Here is a 21,260-nt window from a genome sequence, read left to right as displayed (position 1 = left end):
GGACGGGTCCTGCGTCGGGGTTTGAGCACGACAGCGCGGGACGCCATCTGCCCCGCGAGAGGCTGCATGAATTTAACAACGAAAAAATATAAACTTCTCCTTTTAGCACCGCATGTTTGTGTTGTCAAGCGGGCGTGACCGTGGGCGGGACGGGGGAGGGGGGGCGATCGCCTTAATGACGATCCGTCGAGTGAAACCTTCAGGCCGGCATTACTCCCCGGCTTCGCGAAAGCTTTCGGCAAATCCAGACGGCCTGGAGCGGAGCCTCTGAGCGGCAGCGAAGGCGGCGCTCTCCGCACTCCGCCTCCGAGTCCTGGGACCCCGGCGGTGGAAGGAAGCGGGTTTCTTAGAAGAGATTTATGGCGTGTGTCACTGGCACGCACCCAAGTCAAACAGGAAAGGAAAGTCGACACAAGTGAAGGCATTAACATCGTGAAGGGCCATGGCCAGTTTTCCTGCTTACGGTGGCCGGACAGCTCGGGAGGGGGTGGGGGGGGTGAGGTGGGGGGGCTGTCGGGGGAGGGGGGGGGAGCCTCTCCCCAGTGACAAAAGTGACCACGTACGACCCGATGCGAATGGTCTGCGCGGAGTCACTCGCGCACGTTACGCGCAGTAAATCACGGGACGTGACCGTCGCTGTTTGTGTACGTGGCGACACACCACAAAGGTGCTGCTCCGTAAATTACGCCCGATTTACTGGCACAAAAGGACCGAAAGCCCCGCAGCCATTGACGCTCCATTCAACTGCAGTTACATCATAACAGTTACAGCCTGCCCTGCCCTGCCGAGCGCACCGACCGGCACGATTTAACACCGTCAGACCACCAGGGCCAATAACCGCAGCCGGCATGCCAACGCGGCGGGGCGGCGGCGGCGGCGCTGCACCGGCAACCCGGTGGTGGCACCAATTTGATTTCCAGGCCACGTTTGACATCGTTTGGCGAGCGATTATCAGAAACGGTCCGAGGCACCCCGCTGCAACAAAAACCCGCACCAGACCAGCGCGGTGAAGTATGGTTTCAGCAATGAAATACGTCAGCCGGTCAATCGGGTTTTGTCTTTTTTTTTGCGCACATTCTTGGACGTGACTTTTTTTTTACAGTTTGCGTTGGCGGGATGAAAATAAACTTCTCACATATGACGCCGTGATTTTTCTTTGAACGTGTACATCTTAAACATAGCATTTACACTGGTCTAGACATCCACTTTACAAGGGGAGGCTCAAATAACCGAGGCTTGACTTTATCACCACGGCCGGCACACAACGTCATGGGACAGGATCGCGTTTCTAAGTCGTGCAGGAGGGAAAATAGCCACTAGAGGGAGCCCACTTCTACGCAGAAGAAAAAAAGCTTAAAAAGATCCTTTTTTATTTCACAAGCGACCTGGCTCAACCTAGTGACTTAATGTTTTCGGTAAAGTCACGTAGATAGGTTCAATTTAATAAAAATGAAATAGAAAAAAAAACTACGACGTTTCGATCGCAACACCAGCGGTCGTCATCAGGCCTGTGACTTTACCGAAAGACCCAAAGAATATTAACCAAGTGACTGATCATCACGTGGACATTTATAGCAACCAAACACTCTAAAGGCGAGTTTATAAATGTGGAGGGGGGGGGGGGGACCCGGAGAAAAATCCACACGACCACGGGGAGAGGGGCACGCAAACACCAAGTATACAGCAGGCGTCAGGGTCGGGATCGAACCCACGACCTCCTGTACAGCAGGCGATGTAGTTAACATCTCGCCACCGCTGCGCACGAAAAAAACCACGTGGGCCCCCCCATGGGCAGTTGTGCACGAGCACAAATCAAAAGAGTCAACGACATTCACCATTAATGCTGCCTTAGAATAGAACAGCTACAGAAGGCAACTATTTAGTATCCCTTTATGCACATGATAAGGATTAGATACGGGCTGCGGTGTACTATTATTATTATGATGGGCGTGCGTTTGAGCCCGGGATTCATAGAGTTGGAGCTCGCAGACTTCGCCCCGCTGCTAGGATAATTAGCTTCCAGGGGGTAAAGACAAAATACTTGTACTGTGCTGCACACACGCACACAGGGAACGCTGCAGCCAGACTCGACCTTTGTTCACCGCGTCACGTTCCGTTTACGATGCAAGAAACCTCAAAGGGGAAAGGAAATTGTACAAGAATTGCACGAGGACCTCCTTTCGATGTAAAGCTTCTTTCGTGACTGCAGGGATTCATCTTCTTGGTTCTTTCGGTAAAGTCACGTAGAAGGGAAAAAATTAAATAATAAAATTAAAACATAATAAAATTTCGATTTAAAGCTTTCGTGACTGCAGGGATTCATCTTCTTGGTTCTTTCGGTAAAGTCACGTAGAAGGGAAAAAATAAAATAATAAAATTAAAACATAATACAATAATTCTCACGACGTTTCGGCCACAACGCAAGCAGCCGTCCTCAGGTGAAGAACAGGTCTGTCGGAAAGACAGCGTCTGAAGGCTGCTTGCGTTGTGGCCGAAACGTCGTGAGAATTATTTAATTAAGTTTTATTTTTATTATTTTATTATTTCCCTTCTACGTGACTTTACCGAAAGAACCAAGAAGAGGACATCCTTCTGGATTCCACTGCCAATCGAAACGCCGTGGGCGCCTGGCGACCGTCTAAGGAATGAACCGCAACACCTTTCCGATCTCTCGTCAATGAGCCTCAACCACCGCGCGAACTCCGGTCATCCTCGCAGCGGCTTCTGGCTGGCCAGCGAACAAAAGGCGCTCCTGCGGCCGTCTGGAACGCTCCTCCTTCCGGTACCGTATTCGGAAGCCACTGGAGCTGTGCACTTTCAAATCATCCAGATCGCAAAGCTGGAACTGCTTTTATGCGATCCGGTTGTTGCCCTTGCCCCCGCGCCTCCGATTAGCACGGCTTGCTACGTACGGTGCGAAAGAAGCTCTACACAGACAGGCGTCAGAGCCGTCCGATCGTGAAGACACCTCCCCCCCCCCCCCCTTGCTTTACCCGACCTGCTAGCTGCCGCCAGTCGCGTCTTGCGCCACTCACTGGCGGCAGCTAGCACTGCACCGCGACACCAGGGGCCTCTGCAATCCGTCATCGAAAGATTATATAGAAAAGGTAAAGGTATTGAACTTTTTTTTAACTATAAACTATTATGTTACCGGGTAAGGCTCACTGAGCGAAAATAGCCCTCTTTCAGAAGCCACTTGGCTGCAGATGATAGGTCAACAAAGTGGTTTATCACGTGGAAATGTATAGCAGCCACATACTCGAAAAGCACGATGGGGGCCGTCCATAAATGACGTCACGCACCTGGGGGAGGGGGGGGGGTCAGACATTTGTGACGATGTGTGACGAGGGGGGGGGGGGAGTTGAGAAATGTGACGTCACATCAAAATGCGCAACTTTAAATAAATATAAACAACACGTTCTACTTAATTAAATATACTTTTTGATAAACGTTTTCTCCTACAACATCAGAGTGCAGCGCCGCATTAAATGCGCACTACAATGACAATAGTTTAAAGCGATTTGAAGCATGTTTAATTTTGGGAGGGGGGGGGCAGAGCTTTGTGACGTCATATTTGAGGGGGGGTCTGACTTTTTGTGACGCCGTGTGACGAGGGGGGGGGTCAAAAATCGTCCAAAATCGCGTGACGTCATTTATGGACGGCCCCTTGATTCTAAATGTGGAGGGAACAAACCGGAGGACCTGGAGAAAAATCCACGTGACCACGGCGAGAGAGATCAAACCCACGACCTCTTGTATACCAGGCGAGGGAGTTAACATCTCCTAGCCACCGTGATGATAGAGAGAGACGCGCAAACTCCAAATATACAGCAGACGTGAGGGTCGGTATCGAACCCACGACCTCCTGTATACCAGGCGAGGGAGTTAACATCTCCTAGCCACCGTGATGAGAGAGAGAGAGACACACAAACTCCAAATATACAACAGACGTGAGGGTCGGTATCGAACCCACGACCTCCTGTATACCAGGCGAGGGAGTTAACATCTCCTAGCCACCGTGATGAGAGAGAGAGAGACACACAAACTCCAAATATACAACAGACGTGAGGGTCGGTATCGAACCCACGACCTCCTGTATACCAGGCGAGGGAGTTAACATCTCCCAGCCACCGTGGCGCCTAATCGCTCACACCGTGGGTGGTCATCAGCACATGGGACCTCGGGGTGATTCAGTCACACGGCGACTCTGGCATACTGCTGCGTGAACACAGCAAACCCACAAGTTCACCTCCGGATCGCTTCAAGGCTAGATTAGAGGCTTTCGTGACTGCAGGAATTGCTCCTCGGTTCTGTCGGTAAAGTCACTTAGAAAATAAAATTGTTTTGTCTTGGTGTGTCTCGTGTCTGTGTGTGTCTCTGTGAGTTTCTCTGTGCATGATTGTCTCTGTCTATGCGTCTCCGGGTCTGTGTTTTGTCTCTCTCTCTGAAATTTAGCAATCTTTGGAAGAACGTAATCAACCAGGTGGGGTTGTTGACTGCTGTGTTAGCCGACTCTCTGTGTTGTATTGCATTATATTTCTAAGTTTACTATGTTTTGGTTTTCGAATTCATTCTTACCCGATGACGGTTGCTTACGTTGCAATCGAAACGTCGCGTTCGATTATCGTTCGATTTCATTCTCTACGCGACTTTACCGAAAGAGCCAACGAGGATTGCTTCAATTCGTTTGGTCGGTGCTGCGTCGTGACCTGCCGTGACCTGCCGTGACCTGCCGTGACCTGCCCGTTTAGAGCCGCAGGAAGCAGCGGCATGGCACGGCACCTGGTGGGGGGGGGGGGCAGGAGGATCCAGGTCCAATTCCACCCCCTCCTCTTCGTAGCCCCCCCCCCCCTCCGACATCGTGGGTTTCTGGTGCAGCTGCACCGCCTGCGCACTCGATAGCTCCGCCGCTGTTCGTGCGCAGGAGATTTGCTCGTGCGCAGGAGATTTGCTCGTGCGCAGGAGATTTGCTCGTGCGCAGGAGATTCCGTCACGCCGCGTGACCTCTCTCACATTGACCCTCCGAGGTGCTGTGGTGGTTGCCTTGGGAACCGGCGTGTGGGATTAAATGCCTCCATCGCTGTTGCTAGGGAAGGTGCGGTGACCGCGTTTCGGGCTGGCGGAGGTGTCCATGGTGCTGGGCGTGTAGCTCAGACACCGAGACACCGCACAGCAACCAAAGACAAAAATCCCCCGTATAGCCTTGACAGACTGTAGGGGCAAGTGCTGTTAGCGAGCACCTATGAAGGCCGCAACTGTACACGAGGGGGTGGGTGGCCAGCACCACGCCCGACCGCCTTTGTCTCCCCAGTGGTGATGTTTGCACACCGCATCAGGTACTCATTTGAGGCTGAGTCGACCACACACACACATGCACACGGGCACAACACACCAAATGCCAGCGGCAACCAGCAACCACTACTGGACATCTGTAAACAAGAGCTTTACAGCTCATCGGATTTCTCCCGTCTCAATAAAGATAAGGTAATGGTGCCTTTAAAGGGCTGCACAACCCCAGCCCCTTCTGTCCATCCAATGCCGGATGAGGGCACCCCCCACACACTGTGCGGTTCAGCGGTGTTTTCGTTACTTGACCATACTTCACCACGTTGGTCAGTGCCGGGGCGCGCGTAGAGTAGAGCAAAACAATTCACACTTCGCTGCCCTCCGCTGCCCTCCGCTGCCCTCCGCCGTGGCTCGCAAGACCCCCTTGGGCAAGGGCATCAACCCCACGCGTGCACCGTGCGACGACGGGCTTCGGTCTCGCTGGGTCACCGAGTGCCGACGAGGTTTGGAACATTTCCAGGGCGATACGGGCCGAGGTGGACGGCGCTGACACAAGCCCAGGCGATGCACCGAATGAACGCAGCCACGACCTGCGCGCCGTAGCGACGGCGAGGCGGGGAATGTTGACGTTTGGCGAAGGCGACTTCGCTTCAAAGCGCCCGTTCGCTTAACTCTAAAATGTCGGGGTGGCGTGTGTCCGATAAATATTCAAACAGGCGGTGAAACTAAAGGGGCCCGTGCTGGCGGTCGTGTGCTTACGAAGACGGACCCAGGAAACAAATGGGCACCTTTTCCCTTCCCACTCCACCTTACGAAAGCGAAAATATAGCAGAGGGGTAATTGTGTAATCGATGGCCATCGTTCGGAGCAAGAGAAGGAGGGCTTGTTCCGAGTACGCCGTGCGGCTGATATTTGGGATCAATGTGGGTTTTTTTAAAACTTAAATGGATTTGAATATTTACAAAGTAGGCGGAGAGCTCGCTTAAACAAAGGGAGACCACCCTCCTGACTAAATCCTCCTCCTTATCCTCGTCGAGCAAACGCTGGGCTCAGGAATGTTGTTGGCTCGACGCAAACACCAGGGGGGGTTTGCGTCGACTACGGGAGCATCACCCCCCCCCACTCTCCCCAGGAGCCGGGAGCCTGGACACGTGGAATGGCAAAATGCGCATGGTGCACAGACGCGGCCACCACTTTTCAAGTCTCACACACACAGACACAGACACGGCCACCACTGTTCAAGTCTCACACACACAGACACCACTGTTCAAGTCTCTCACACACACACAGACACGGCCACCACTGTCCAAGTCTCACACACATAGACACCACTGTTCAAGTCTCTCACACACACACAGACACGGTCACCAACCACTGTTCAAGTCTCACACACACAGACACGGTCACCACTGTCCAAGTCTCAGACACACAGACACCACTGTTCAAGTCTCACACACACAGACACGGTCACCACTGTCCAAGTCTCAGACACACACACAGACACGGTCACCAACTACTGTTCAAGTATCACACACACAGACATGGCCACCACTATTCATGTCTCAGACACACAGACACACACGGCCACCACTATTCAAGTCTCACACACAGACACGGCCACCACTGTTCAAGTCTCACACAGACACACAGGCACGGCCGCCACTGTTCAAGTCTCAGAGACCTGGCCACCGCTTTCAACCGAGAAGACACAGGCGCCCCTCGGAGCTCGCAGACACAGTTGCCTGCCATCCTCAGTTCGCCGGCAGCCACCACCACCGCCCTCAGATTAGCGACGCGATGCAAACAATCCTGCCCGTTGTATTTGCTGTAGAGCAGTGTTCTTCATTGCAAGGCCCGTGGGCCACTGGCAGCCAACTAGTGGCCTTTCGTGCGGCCCCCAGACAAGACACAAATGTGAAAACAACCCCCTGCCACCCCCATCATCACAGTCGTGCTGCTGTCAAACACCCAATGGGTTTCAAAGGGTGTGGCGGCTCTCGCACTGATGATGTCTTATCGGCGAAAGTGCCTCACCACCCGCCACGCCCGCTCTAAAAATTAAGCGAAGAACACTTCTGTATCGTGTCCGAATCGCAGCGCATCTCCAAAAAAAAATCTGTACGCAGCAGCGAAGCGTGGCAACGAGTGGTGGGTAAGGAGGCGTATACATACTGGGGGTTATTTTCACAGCTGCCACTCTCTGTTCAGAGGCACAACGAATGCGGCCGCAGCTCTCAACTCATATCAGCAACCGCCTCTTTCATCTCGCAGTCACTCTGGGTTCACAGGCACGAACAAAGTACAAAGGCAAAGATCTGCCGTATAGCCTTAACAGACTTCAGGGGGCAAGTGCTGCGAGTGAGCACCTATGAAGGCCGGCATGGCACACAAGGGGGTGGGTGGCAGCTTCACGCCCGGCCGCCTTTGTCTCCCTAGTGGTGTATTTGAGGCTAAGTCGACCTAGGGGAGGACCAGAACCGGTTCAGATAATCGTCACTGGTGTTGGCCGTGAACGTGTATCGAACTTGGGTCGCTGGGTTTGTAGCGCAGCGCGCGACATTACCGCTCCCCTTCACAGACAGAGCCCACACACTCTCACTCCCAGCCCACACTCCCAGCCCACACTCTCACTCCACACTCTCAGCCCACACTCTCACTCCACACTCTCAGCCCACACTCTCAGCCCACGCTCCCAGCCCACGCTCCCAGCCCACACTCCCAGCCCACACTCTCAGCCCACACTCTCAGCCCACACTCTCAGCCCACACTCTCAGCCCACACTCTCACTCCACACTCCCAGCCCACACTCCCAGCCCACACTCTCAGCCCACACTCTCACTCCACACTCTCAGCCCACACTCTCAGCCCACACTCTCAGCCCACACTCTCACTCCACACTCTCAGCCCACACTCTCAGCCCACACTCTCAGCCCACACTCTCAGCCCACACTCTCAGCCCACACTCTCAGCCCACACTCTCAGCCCACACTCTCAGCCCACACTCTCACTCCACACTCTCAGCCCACACTCTCAGCCCACACTCTCAGCCCACACTCTCAGCCCACACTCTCACTCCACACTCTCAGCGCACACTCTCAGCCCACACTCTCACTCCACACTCTCAGCCCACACTCTCAGCGCACACTCTCAGCCCACACTCTCACTCCACACTCTCAGCCCACACTCTCACTCCACACTCTCAGCCCACACTCTCACTCCACACTCTCAGCCCACACTCTCAGCCCACACTCTCAGCCCACACTCTCAGCCCACACTCTCACCCCACACTCTCAGCCCACACTCTCAGCCCACACTCTCAGCCCACACTCTCAGCCCACACTCTCAGCCCACACTCTCACTCCACACTCTCAGCCCACACTCTCACTCCACACTCTCAGCCCACACTCTCAGCCCACACTCTCAGCCCACACTCTCACTCCACACTCTCACTCCCAGCCCACGCTCTCCCAGCCCACGCTCTCACTCTCAGCCCACGCTCTCACTCCCAGCCCACGTTGTCATCCGCAGCCCACACTCCCAGCCCCAGCCCACGCTCTCACTCACAGCCCACGCTCTCACTCCCAGCCCACACTCTCACTCACAGCCCACGCTCTCACTTACAGCCCACGTTCTCACTCACAGCCCACACTCCCAGCCCCAGCCCACGCTCTCACTCACAGCCCACGCTCTCCCAGCCCCACGCTCTCACTCACAGGCCACAGGCATAGAGGCCGCCTCTCCCAGCCCACGCTCTCACTCCCAGCCCACGCTCTCCCAGCCCCACGCTCTCACTCACAGGCCACAAGCATAGAGGCCGCCTCTCCCAGCCCACGCTCTCACTCCCAGCCCACGCTCTCCCAGCCCCACGCTCTCACTCACAGGCCACAGGCATAGAGGCCGCCTCTCCCAGCTCGAATGCAAAAGTCGCCACGCGCTCCACGCCATGGCACGCCTCGTGCTCCGTGCATCGCTCGCCTTGCCACGGACGACATTAAATCTCAGCGTGCACGAACGCATTGTACTCTGGGAACGCAGCGGATGGCCGCGTTCCCCACACAGCACTTAGGCCACTCTGTCAAGTGCGCAATACGAACAAGAGACACAAGCTTGTCCGCGACATTGCCACGGGGAGGGTGGGGGGGAGAAAAAGATTACATCATGAGCAGCTCATCGCGAGTTGCATTAATTGAACAACAATAGAAGATAATTGCAGACGTATCGTTTCCCCCTTTGATCAAAAACGGTAGCAGAAATCAGCGGTGTGGGATATACGCAGAGTAAGAGAGTGGGTTCCTCGGGAGGAAGGAATCGGGCCCTCCTGGCCAGGCGTGGGCCCGTCTGCCCAAGGCAATCAATCGGCGCACAATCATCGCAGGGGGCCCTCACATCCTCGGGCCAAAGATTGTGCGTGGATGCCAACGCTGCAATCACGCTCCAGGATAACCTTCAAAATGATTTGCCTGCATGAAACATTAACATTCAATAATAATAATAAAAAACCTTATTCGGGTATTGACAATATATTATTGGCAGGCTCCCCCTGTTCCTGTGTCTGCAGTGCGCCAGTTAGCATTAAACTTGTGAACCCCCCAACCCCCGTGTGTGTGGGGGGGGTGTGCAGCGATTTGGAACTCTCTCTCTTTCTCTAACCGAGCACTCGCCAAGAAAGCGCGCCGCTCCGTTCGCCGCGCCCTGTGGGAGCCGGGTGCTGAGCGGTAGACGCGGAACTCCGCGGTAATCAACGCCGACGCATCGTGGGCAGCGCGAACGTGGTTGAAATGCAAAGTGCGGTGAGAGCGGGCCCGGTCCGCAGATCAGCAACGCTGCCATGCCCCTTGGAAACGCCACTGACGCTCAGGCAGGTCCTCTGGAAGAAATTAACGAGTCTAAATTATATTTTTTTTACCAGATAAGGCCCACTGAGCTAGACAGCTCTTTTACAGAAACCATCTGGCCACAAATGATAGCTCAACGAAAGTGGCTTATCACGTGGGGATTTGTCGCAGCCAGACGCTCTGAACGCACGATTCCAAATTTAGAAAGAAACGCAGGAGGACCTGCAGAAAAATCCACGTGAACACGGGGAGAACATGCCAACTCCAAATATACAGCAGCAGGCGTCAGGGTCGGGATTGAACCCACGTCCTCCTGTATACCAGGCGAGGTAGTTAACATCTCACCACCGTGGCGCACCTGCTAACCGGCTGAGTCAGTTATGGCGGCCCTCGGTTATTAGTGTCAACGAGAGACATGATGCGTTTGGGACAGATGTGGTGGGCAAAAAAAAAACACCCGCCGATGTGAAATGCGCAAACTCAAATTAATTACCCCCCCCCCACCCCGCCAACTCACATCGGGAATTAACACAAATCAGAGTATGCAGATGGAATTAGCCAGGAACAGCGGCGAAATTCCTGGCTCGTAACAAGCCCACGGACGCCAGGTCCGCGCAGCGAAGGTCACGCGAGCAGTAGCCAATGTTTCCTTGCGTGCCCACACACTCCTGTGAACTTCGGGCACGTGAGCTCGGGCACGTGAGCTCGGGCACGTGTACACACGTTCACACTGTGGGCATGTTGCCGTGTCCCGTCGTATTGGGTTTGTGCCGGGCGGTTAGCGCACTGCAAATATCGGAACCGATCCTCAGCCTCACCTAGGTCATCTCAGCCTTAAAATCAACCGGTGCTGGCCACACCACCCCCCCCCCCCCCCGCGTGCTGTCAGTCTGAATAGGGCACTCGCTAAAAAGCACTTGCCCCGGCAATCTCTGCAGGCTACGCGGGGGACCTTTGACTTTGCGGTTGTTTTTGCAAAACAGCTGGGCGTGAGCCGAGCTACATCACCCGAGTGTGATGCACAGGCCTCACTCACAGCACGTGTTAGTGAAGCCTGTGCGAGGCCAATTAAGATCTCTTTGGAACGTCGCAAGGTGTGCGGTGCACGCACGCGCGCGCGGGCAAGTGTATGTCTGTGCGGTTGTTTGCATTAGCACCTGTTTGTAAGCGTCTGCATGTGAGGAGAGCCAGACGTGCAGAAATGTGAGCATGTGGCTGTGAACATGTGTGGTGTTGTTGTTGTTGTTGCGCCCGGACCTGGTGTTGGCCACCCACCCCCTCGTGTTCCGTTTTGGCCCTCAGAGTCGCTCGCTAACAGCACTTCCCCAATGGTCTGTTGCAGGCAATACGGGGGCCTTTGTCTTTGTGTGTCGGTTGTCTTCGAGGCAGTGTGAACGCTGTGGTTTAGACCGCACGAGGACAGCGCACGCGTCAATGCTAAAGTTAAACATTCTAGCACATTTTCTCACGTGAGCCCCCCCTCCCACCCCCGTCAGTGACAACTGTGGATTGCGAGACATTATTTCGCCCACTCTGATAAATGCACCGACATAAAGGGTCATTATCAAGCGCGTCGGGCTCGCCGTATCGCCGTGGTCGTAAAAAGTGTGATGTATTCCCCTTGAGATAAATAAAGCGAAGAAGACGACACTTTTCAGAGACTGCAAAAACTAAATAAACACACCACTATTGGGAGTGACTACGTTTGCATGAAGCGTATAGCACACTGACAATGGAGAGGCAACCCATTTCGTTAACCATTACACCACGTTATCAAGTGTCACGTGGCTCCAATAATTATTTAACGCAAGTTACACTGCTCGCAGTGCAAGTATTTAACAGCAACACACAGCACCTAAAGTGAATAATACAGCCCCCCTGTCAAGCCCCAACATAAATAATTTTCGCGTGTAAAATGTTTTAAGCTTTCGGCTAAAACATTTAACAAATAAACCGTTTACCCTTTTCGCAGAGTCACAATGCGGTGGGTGGTCGGGCTGGATGTTAACGCTTGGAAGGGAGCACTCTGGAATCTCACGGGAAAGGCCAACAGCGTCGTGTGCCCAGACGGCGATGAGGAGAGAACGCGCGGCCAAGCGAGCAGCAGACAGGGCCCTCCGTGGCCTCCGCTAACCAACGCGCCGCCGGTCGTGAAAGCGACGAATAAAATATTCAGCAGCATCATACCCCCCCGCAAAAAAAAAACGCGACGGCTTGATACGCCACGTGACCAGCGCTGGCAAAAAAAACTGCAAAATCGAAATAATTTCCATCGCCTTTAAATTTTGGCAGCGGTTTCCACCCCCCCCCCCCTATTTGTGATATAACCTGACACGAGAGCGGCGCGAACAGTTTAAGCGGCGAACTCCAAGTGTGCGCTCTGAAGCTTCGGAGCCAAGCGTGCCATCTGTCCTCGGCAGCTGGCAGCATTAGCAGGCCCGGGGTCACAAGCTTGTGACCCCGTCAGGGGCAGCATCAACAGCCACACGCGCAGAGAGACTCGCGCGTTGGCTGCGCTCAAGCAGCTACACACGTGTGACAGCAGCAGCAGCAGACAGAAATGATGCTGATCACGCACTGAAGTCTGACCAGGCAATTGTGAACCCAACGAAAGATGTAAACGGTCCGTGGCAAGGCACGGATTGCGCGAAGTAGCTCCCAGGAGCAGTCAGGTGTCGATTTTCAGCATCATGACAACATGGCCGCGGTGTCACTGTTGTAAATTTATTTCCCTGAGAGCCACGATGTTTTTGTTTCTCTTGATCAACTACTTTGCTGCTACTGCTGAAATGTGAAATTAAATCCTCGGAGTTTCAGAACGGGGGGGGGTCAATGTTGCAGTGGCAGACCGAGGCAAAGGGCTCCAACGCTTACAGCAGGCCCTGTGAATGGAGCCAGCAGCTATGCCTGCATACACCTACACACCTACTCATGGCTGTACACACCTGCAAACACCTGTACACACATGCACACCTAATCGTGGCTTTACACACCACAGCAGCCCTTAACGATGGCCATGAATGTGTGGTTTCCGAGTGATTGGTTTTTCAAAACCCGTTACACATTTCAGTAGAGTGTTGCCATAATCATCGGTAAATTAGATGTAATAAATAAGCAGTCCGTGCCTGATTTAACCGAAAGCAAAACATTACATGTTCCCTCACGAAGGGTACAGCTACTAATGTTTCGTACACAAACAGTGAATTTTTATATTAAACAAAATATTAACTTTTTTGTCGTGAAAAAGTACGAATTTATTACCAAACACAAAAGTTCGTGTTCGATATGCGGACATTTAATTAAAATCTGGCTGCGGATATAACTTACCGTACATGCGTTGTCAGCTCGGTTTAACGTAAGAAATCCATCACCGCCATCATGATGCGTACGATCATCTTCAGCCCCAATCGTCATAATTCATCAGAATCACTCGGGCAGCGGCGCTCACTCGCAGGATTAATTAAACGGCACTTTCATTACGGGGGGAGGGGTCGGGTGGCTCAGAGGTCAGAGCGTTGAGCGTGTACCGTCAACGATCCTGGGTTCAATCCAAGGCAGCAGCCACCTGTGCTTAAACTGGGTTCTTGAGTTGATGGTCTGAGCCCCAGTTACAAACAATTGCATGAGTAGATTAAAACTATCGTGACAAAATGTGGCTTTATTCCAGCTTTGAGAATTAAAAAAAATGTTAGTTTGACTGTCATGCAAAGAATATTACTCTCAGTTGCTAGAGATTAATTGAATGCAATGAGAGGTAGCTATGTGATATCCACTTCCGTGGGCAACTTGTGATCAGAAAGGGTTGCCCTGCTCTGTGCGAGCACTCTGAATGAATTAGAATCGGAAAATGTATATATATACTGAAGGAATTCGACGAACTATAAAAATATATATTTTTCAGAGATTTCCAGTAAATGATTCTTCGTTTCGCGGCATGACGCCAACAGAACAATGGGGATAACATTTGTGGGAAAAGCCCCAAAAGACGATGTGGATAGCATTTTCACTCGAGCCGCGAGCCACTCGCATTGGGCTTGGCCTCCGGGCCGCCCGGCCCACGCTCGACGCAGCTCGAAGGCTCCGCCGGGGAATCGCCGAGGAAATCGAGACGACCGATTTCCGCGGAGACAACAGCCTTGGCGCCGTCTCGTCAATGGCGACGGTCGTGGGTCACGCTGAGCCCGGCTCCAGGCGACCCATTTATGCTAAATGGTGTGCCGGGTGGCACGGCGGTTAACGTGCTGGTGCTTCGAACTATGAGTCGTGGCCAGGTGGCTTCTGAAAAAAGAACTATATAGCTCAGTGGGGCCTTACCTGGTAAAGTAAAAAATAAAATAAAACTCGATGAAAAATTCGAGCTGGCGCCAGTGGGGCAGTTGGGCGCGCGAGACGAAGCGGTGCGTTAGCCCACGCCGGGGCAGGGACCCACCGTTGGCACCGATCAATCACAATGCGATTGACCGAGTGTCCGCTCGTGTCTTGGCACCGCCATTTACCATCCGGTCGGCACAAAGGACTGGCGGACAGAGTTAAACAAACTCTGATTTAGAGCGCGCCGGCACGCCGGTGGTTACGCTGCAGAAAAGTGTGCCGAGTGTTCTCGAGGACAGACTGCGCCATGTTAACCGTCACGCGCTCCGACCTCCTTCAAAAGGGACGGAGACTGCACTTCTTCATTCAGATCCGATTTGCATCGGAAGAAGCACGCACGTGCGATGTATCGACTGTGAAGAAAAGCAAGTGGCTTCGGGCAGCTCACACGGTGGGATGGACAAGGCTGTGACGGAATAGCAGCCCAAGGAGGGAACACGCCCAACGTGCGTGTGTGCATGTTGAACTTCAATTCGCGGGCGAAGGAGCGACTTCCTCGTCATCCCTGCTGCACTGCCACTCGCATCTTCATTGTCCGTCGCGCGGTGGGGTTCGCGTCGACCCGAAGCTGTGAAAACGGGTCGCGGCAACGGAGGCGTCCACAACGCACACACCCCTCCACACGTCGCCATTCTTCACCCCCCCTCCCCCCCCCGTAGCCATGGGACTCATGAATACGAATAAAAGGACAGCCCCCTTTGTCAATCCACTGCTGGATGGAGGCCTCCCCACGCCGTGCGGATCATTTGAGCAACACTCCATCGTGCTGCTCGACGTGGCCTGGTGAAGGAGGGGGGGGGACTGCATAGATGTGCGATGCACATAAGCACAGTACGGTACAACAATCGATTTTTGCTGCACTACCCTGTCTGTTGTGTAGCCCCGCAATCTACAACAGCCTGTTGGTAACAAGTGGTCGACCAACCAGGCACGGTTGGCTACGTACGGTGCGAAAGAAGTTCAAAATACACCAATCTGCTGATTTGCATTCAAGGTCCGACTCTTTTTACCTGTGGATCTCATCACCAAGTTTCGAAGCATTCGACGCGAGCTGTTCACGAGGAGTAAACCTCAAGAGCTATTTTGTGGGATAGAGAGCTCAGGAGAGCGCCTTACGAATGCAACGTGGATGCTGCGGCTGCGGCTGCTGCTGCTGCCGCTGCGGCTGCTGCCGCTGCGGATGCTGCCGCTGCGGCTGCTGCTGCGGATGCTGCTGCTGCGGATGCTGCTGCTGCGGCTGCTGCCGCTGCGGCTGCTGCTGCATGCGGAAGCAAAGGTGTCACTGGGAAAGGCGCAGGCTTGTTGTCAGTTGGCCACTGCTTTATGTCAACAGTCTGCGTCTATATTTGGCACATTGAAGGAAAGGCGATGAAAGGAACTGAAAGGGGGAAAAAGAAAAAGGTCGAGTGTTCAGTTTGCGACAATCGGGCAGCCCAAGGTGTGCACAACAGGGAGTGTACGTGCAACACTGCTGTGTGCAGTGGTGGCCTAGCTGGTGGCTACGTGGTCAGAGCGCTGAGCAGGCATCGTCGAGACCCTGGGTTTGAATCCGGGCAGCAGTAGCTGCAGCTGCGTGCGAATTAACCGGGTTCTCGAGTGCAGTGAGTTGATGGTCTCGGTCCAGGCACCAATGACTGAACACACAACCAGAAAAAGAAACCAATCACGCTAAATCTGGTTCGGCAACGGTGTGACTGTCACGCGACGAATAGCACTCTCTGCAGTGGGGCGAGTGTTCAAGTGCTGCCTGTGACTAAGTGAATCAGCAGTCACCTGAAGTGATCTCAGAGGTAGCTTCGTGACATCCGCTTTAAGTGGAGTCGCATTTCAACACGAAGGATCGCACTGCATTGTGAGAGATCCGAATGGATAGTTCTTCCGTGACCTGTCACCGATAGCGCAGTCGGCACTTTCAATGCACGAGTGTTGTCGGCTTGGTTGAACGCATGCCGTCGGCTCGCCGAGATGTGTGGCATGTGGCAACAGGTTGCTCTGACATCAAGTGAAAGGGCTTGCAGTATTCACTCATTATTCACGAACTTGGCTATCAGCGATTTTGGCTATCCGTCAATCGGATCTGGAACTCTGCACAGACTGCATCCAGAGAGAGAGAGAAAAATAAAGTGATGAGAGAGAATGTGATGCGATACATTTATGAGATAAAGTGATGATGCTACTGCGCCGCATCATAATTGAAGGTAAGTTCATTTGTAAATTATCATTTTATACTTTTATATTTATTTTTACGTCATTTGTTTATTATAACCAATTTATATTTTTGTATTATGATCATTTAAATGCATTTAATAGCTATTTACGTATTTATTTAAGGTAACACTGGTAAAAAAAAAACCTTTTTTTTTCTGGCCTGGACTTTCGCAGCTGTTTTAGACTAATTTCAGAGTGCCGATTCCAAATCTGATCTCAGAAAACCTGACGTGATAGACAAAAACTGATGCCAGATTTGGAATCAGCACCCCAAAATTACCTTAAAACCGTTGGAATACCTTATGCCAGAAAAAGTGTGTTGACCAGTGTAATTCGTACAAAAATCTAGGTTTTCATAGGCCAATATCATCATTATCAGTGAAATTTGCTGTTCACGAGCATCGCCGGAACATATATCACTCGCAAATAACGAGGGGACACGATGATCACATGCGGCGTCTTAAACTCGCCTTCATCAACAGCCCTGCGCTAGGACGCGCTGATGGAATATGCGCAGAGGACGCCGTGTGCTCTCTTCAGATTTCTCTGTGTTGCTGTTAGAAACACATGTTTTTTTTTTACAAGCCTGCACTATTATTCTGCTACGATGGGGTTTTCTCGTCATTTAAGATTTGGTTCCACGTGTTGAAGACCGGCAAAGAGACACCTTCACCTTGGTTAACATTCCCTGTAGTTATTACACATCCAAGCCTGCCAAAGCATGTACACCACGTGTGTATCTATGTCATTATTAATACATAATGAAAAAAATGTGGAACTTGGGAACATCTTAATGCCTTGTCTCTGAAGCAACTCCAACACATGCTGTTCCCAAGTGCCTGAACTATAAAACGTAACTAATAAACATTTTTTTTATTTTACCAGGTAAGGCCCACTGAGCTGCATAGCTCTTTTTCAGAAGCACCTGGCCACAAACGGCAGTTCAACAAACGTGGCTTATTATGTAGAAATGTTTTGCGCTACGAACTTGGAGACCCGAGTTCGATTCCTAGCCATGGCGAACGTCAGTGGAGGGCGATCGGTGAACCGGTCCACACTGACCAGCGTGGTGAAGTATGGTCAAACTACTCCAATGACCGACCCGGCATGACCGATAAAGCTGTGCACGTAATAATCGTATAAACAGACTCACACCTGCAGTTCATTCATCAATGTTGAATCACTAAAGAATCAGAATCAATATGTTTATTTAGACTGGAGGAATCTGATGAGCTATGAAGCGCTTTTCTCACAGATGTCCAGGCAATGAGAGACGAGGGAAATTTAAGGACAATCTCCGCCAGCAATCAACGGTCGCCACACCAGAATTCTGTTCTTAAAAAAATTAGTTTCCCAAATATTGGACCAATAAGATCGCTGGTCCCCATAGTGGACTGGGATGGCAACTTCCAAACTGACGGCAGACAGAAGTTAAATGACAACCCAAGGTTGTGAGCTCCGTAGGGCATTCATTACACTGGTCAACAACAACAAAATTCTGGCCTGGACTTTTGCAGCTGTTTTAGACTAATTTCAGGGTGCTGATTCCAAATCTGATCTCAGCTTTGCTGTATCACATCTAATTTTTATGCTATCGGCATACCCCATTTTCATTGATTTTACCCAAAATTAACTCTGTCACTTATGATTGCAAGTTGTTGCGAATCAGTGACTGCTTTAGTGTTAAAATATGGTGCTGTATTTTTAGGATAGTGTGTTTATAATATCATTTTATGTAGATATCCAAATTTATTTAATATTTTTCTTCTGCAGTTTTTATTGAAAATGCAATATTTGATATCTCATTTATGGACGGCCCCAAAAACTGATGCCAGATTTGGAATCAGCACCCCAAAATTACCTTTTAAACCGTTGGAATACCTAATGCCAGAAAAAGTGTGTTGACCAGTGTTATTAATCAAAAGTGAACCTGCCATCGTCGGCTTGGCACAACTCCATCCCGAACTGCCACAGTTACCCAAGATAAATGGGTGCCACGTGGGCGAGATGTTAACTCCCTCACCTGGTATGCAGGAGGTCATGGGTTTGACCTCCAACTCTGACAATGCCTTTACATTTGGAGTTTGCATGTCGCGTGGATATTTTTTTTCCGGCTCCTCCAGTTTTTCCCCTCTACATTTAGAAACATGCGTTTAGAGTATCTGGCCGCTATAAATTTCCACGCGATAAGCCACTTCGTTGGGCTACCATTTGCGGCCAGGTCGCTTCGGGGAAAAAGAGCTACATAGCTCGGTGGGCCTTACCTGGTGAAATAAAAAGTTTACTTTTTTAATGTGCCGCAGGTGATTACAATTGCTGCAAATAACTGCCGGAAATTTCCCCTCGTGTATTGTGGCCTTCGTGATCACTGGCTGACTTGGCAAGAACAGAACACAACTCTTTTTCACCGGGCAAGAGTCCACTACAGGTGCAGGCTGGCGGCTCTGAAGAGGTCACTCAAAGCCCCCCGCTAATCCTGGGACTTGTGGCCCTGCCAGCTTGTGCACCATGATCTAATGTTTCTCTTTGCTTAAAGTCCAGCTGTTATTGTTTGTAAAGGGAACGGGGGAGGGGAGGGGGGCTAAATCCCCCGCTCATTACGGGACCTTCGGTGATCCCCGGGGGGTGTGGGGATTTTTTTTGTTACCCTGAAAAAAATCGGGCTAACGATTACCCCCGGCTGCAACTAAGTGGACATTTGTTGTAAACAAAAAATTTGCTAATCACAAAAAAATACATCGTCCAGTGCGCTGCACTGAATGAGTGAATAGTAACGTCCCGTTGCCTCGGTGACGCGACACGCACACGAGTGGCTCACCCCCCCGCTCACCCCCCCCCCCCCCCGTTCACCCCCCCGCTCGCCCCCCCCCCCGGGTGCGTGACGTCATTTATGGACGGCCCCGAAGACAAATATCCCCCCCACGTATAGCCTTAACAGACTGTTAGAGCAAGTTGTTTTAGCGAGCAGCACCTATTGAGGACGGCACGGCACACGAAGGGGGTGGGTGGCCAGCAACCACGCCGGGCCGCCTTTGTCTCCCGAGTGGCGATGTTTTTCTACACACCGCACCACGTACTCATTTGAGGCTGAGTCGACCTCGGCGAGGAGGCCCAGGACCGGTGGCCTGGAGCTGGAGTCGAACTCTCGCCCGCCGGGTTTCGTAGCGCAGAGTTGCTAACCGCTGTGCCGCCGCTCCCCAAAGGTCACAACGCTGCTCACGCAACGCCCTCGACAGACCCAGCGGGGGCACCGAGGCACGCACCTCGGCCTCCAAACACGCACAGACACGACGCTCACGACGCAAGGGCCCCAAGGTCAAGCAAGGTCCGCGCCTCCGATTAGCACCGGTTGTCTACGTACGGTGCGGAAGAATTTCAGCGTACACAAAATTATACTTTTAATCCGGCAGTGGGGTGACAAAGAGTCCTTGACACCACAGCTCTCAGGATTTGCATTGAGGATGGATGTGAGAGAATCCGAGCGGTGCTGGCAGCACCGTTGTCTATTCCCACAGACCCCGGCGGCGGCGGTGGTGGTGGTGCAAGGGGCAGGTGAGTGCCATTCACCGTCAACCTGACTGTACACAGACAAGGGTTGTTGTTTTTTTTACAATGTTGCTGGCAACTTTAATCGGCCAACAGACCTCGCGCTGTTAAGCGAGCAACGTTCGTGCAACGGGAAACGCCCACCAGGGGGTTATGATTTGGGGCACCGAGCTTGTGATATCGGCACGCGACGGTCGTTGTGACTGCAGCGATTGAGACCCCCCACCCTCCCCCGACGATCACAAGTTGCTGCTGCTGCTGCTACAACGTGGCGTTGTTGTGCAGCGTCTGCACACAACTGAGGCACGGAACGAGCGGTGCCGGGAAAATCACACACCGCACTCAGAGCCCGGTGATGTGCATTGACCGGCTTGGTGAGGTTACGGTCGAACGACCACCACGAGGATGATTTCGTGCAGCAGTGGATTATGAAAGAGCTGTAAGAGAAAGAAAAAGAAACTTCATCTCAAAGATACTCAAACATGGGGGAGTGCATCATGGGGCGCACCAGAAGTACATAGTGGTTTATGTTGCATATTTACAAGCTGACAAAATAAATATGCAGACAATATATCTCCTCTAAATATCTGTCCCTCCACGTAAAAATAAAAGTATATATTGTTTACACTTCCCATCTACCACAGGACCTTCTGGGAACGCAGCCAGTGGTTCAATAACAAGCAGACTCTTGACCAGTTTCGATGTACGGTACGTGTATCTCATCATATATTTTTTAAGGCAAAGGTCGCGATTGAAGACAACTTCATGGCGACGTCACAGCGAAAAGGAAGTGCTTGCGATATGAGCATTGGCGGGCGGCGAGTGCACAAGCACGGGCGGACTGAGTGGCGTTCCAATCTAAATAACAAACGCAGCCAGTGACGTGCGGTGAGGTCAATGGCTGGGGAGGCACTGGCTAGTGTCAGAGCCAGATTCGCACACTGAGGGGGGCGTGGCTTCACGGAGGGGGGCGTGTTAGACACGTCCCCGTCAGTGAGGCAGATGTGATAGCTG

At 52.3% G+C, this 21,260-nt stretch overlaps 1 protein-coding gene across 1 annotated transcript in view; it reads right to left on the bottom strand.

The window, feature by feature from the left end:
- CHN1 (chimerin 1) overlaps positions 1-21,260 on the bottom strand; it is an 85,666-nt gene that overhangs the window by 41,388 nt on the left and 23,018 nt on the right. The gene's annotated exons all lie outside the window — the stretch shown is intronic.

The sequence above is a fragment of the Lampetra fluviatilis genome, chromosome 2 (genome assembly GCF_964198595.1).
Source record: "Lampetra fluviatilis chromosome 2, kcLamFluv1.1, whole genome shotgun sequence".
Taxonomy (NCBI): Eukaryota; Metazoa; Chordata; class Hyperoartia; order Petromyzontiformes; family Petromyzontidae; genus Lampetra; species Lampetra fluviatilis.
This window is presented reverse-complemented; position numbering and strand designations above follow the sequence as displayed.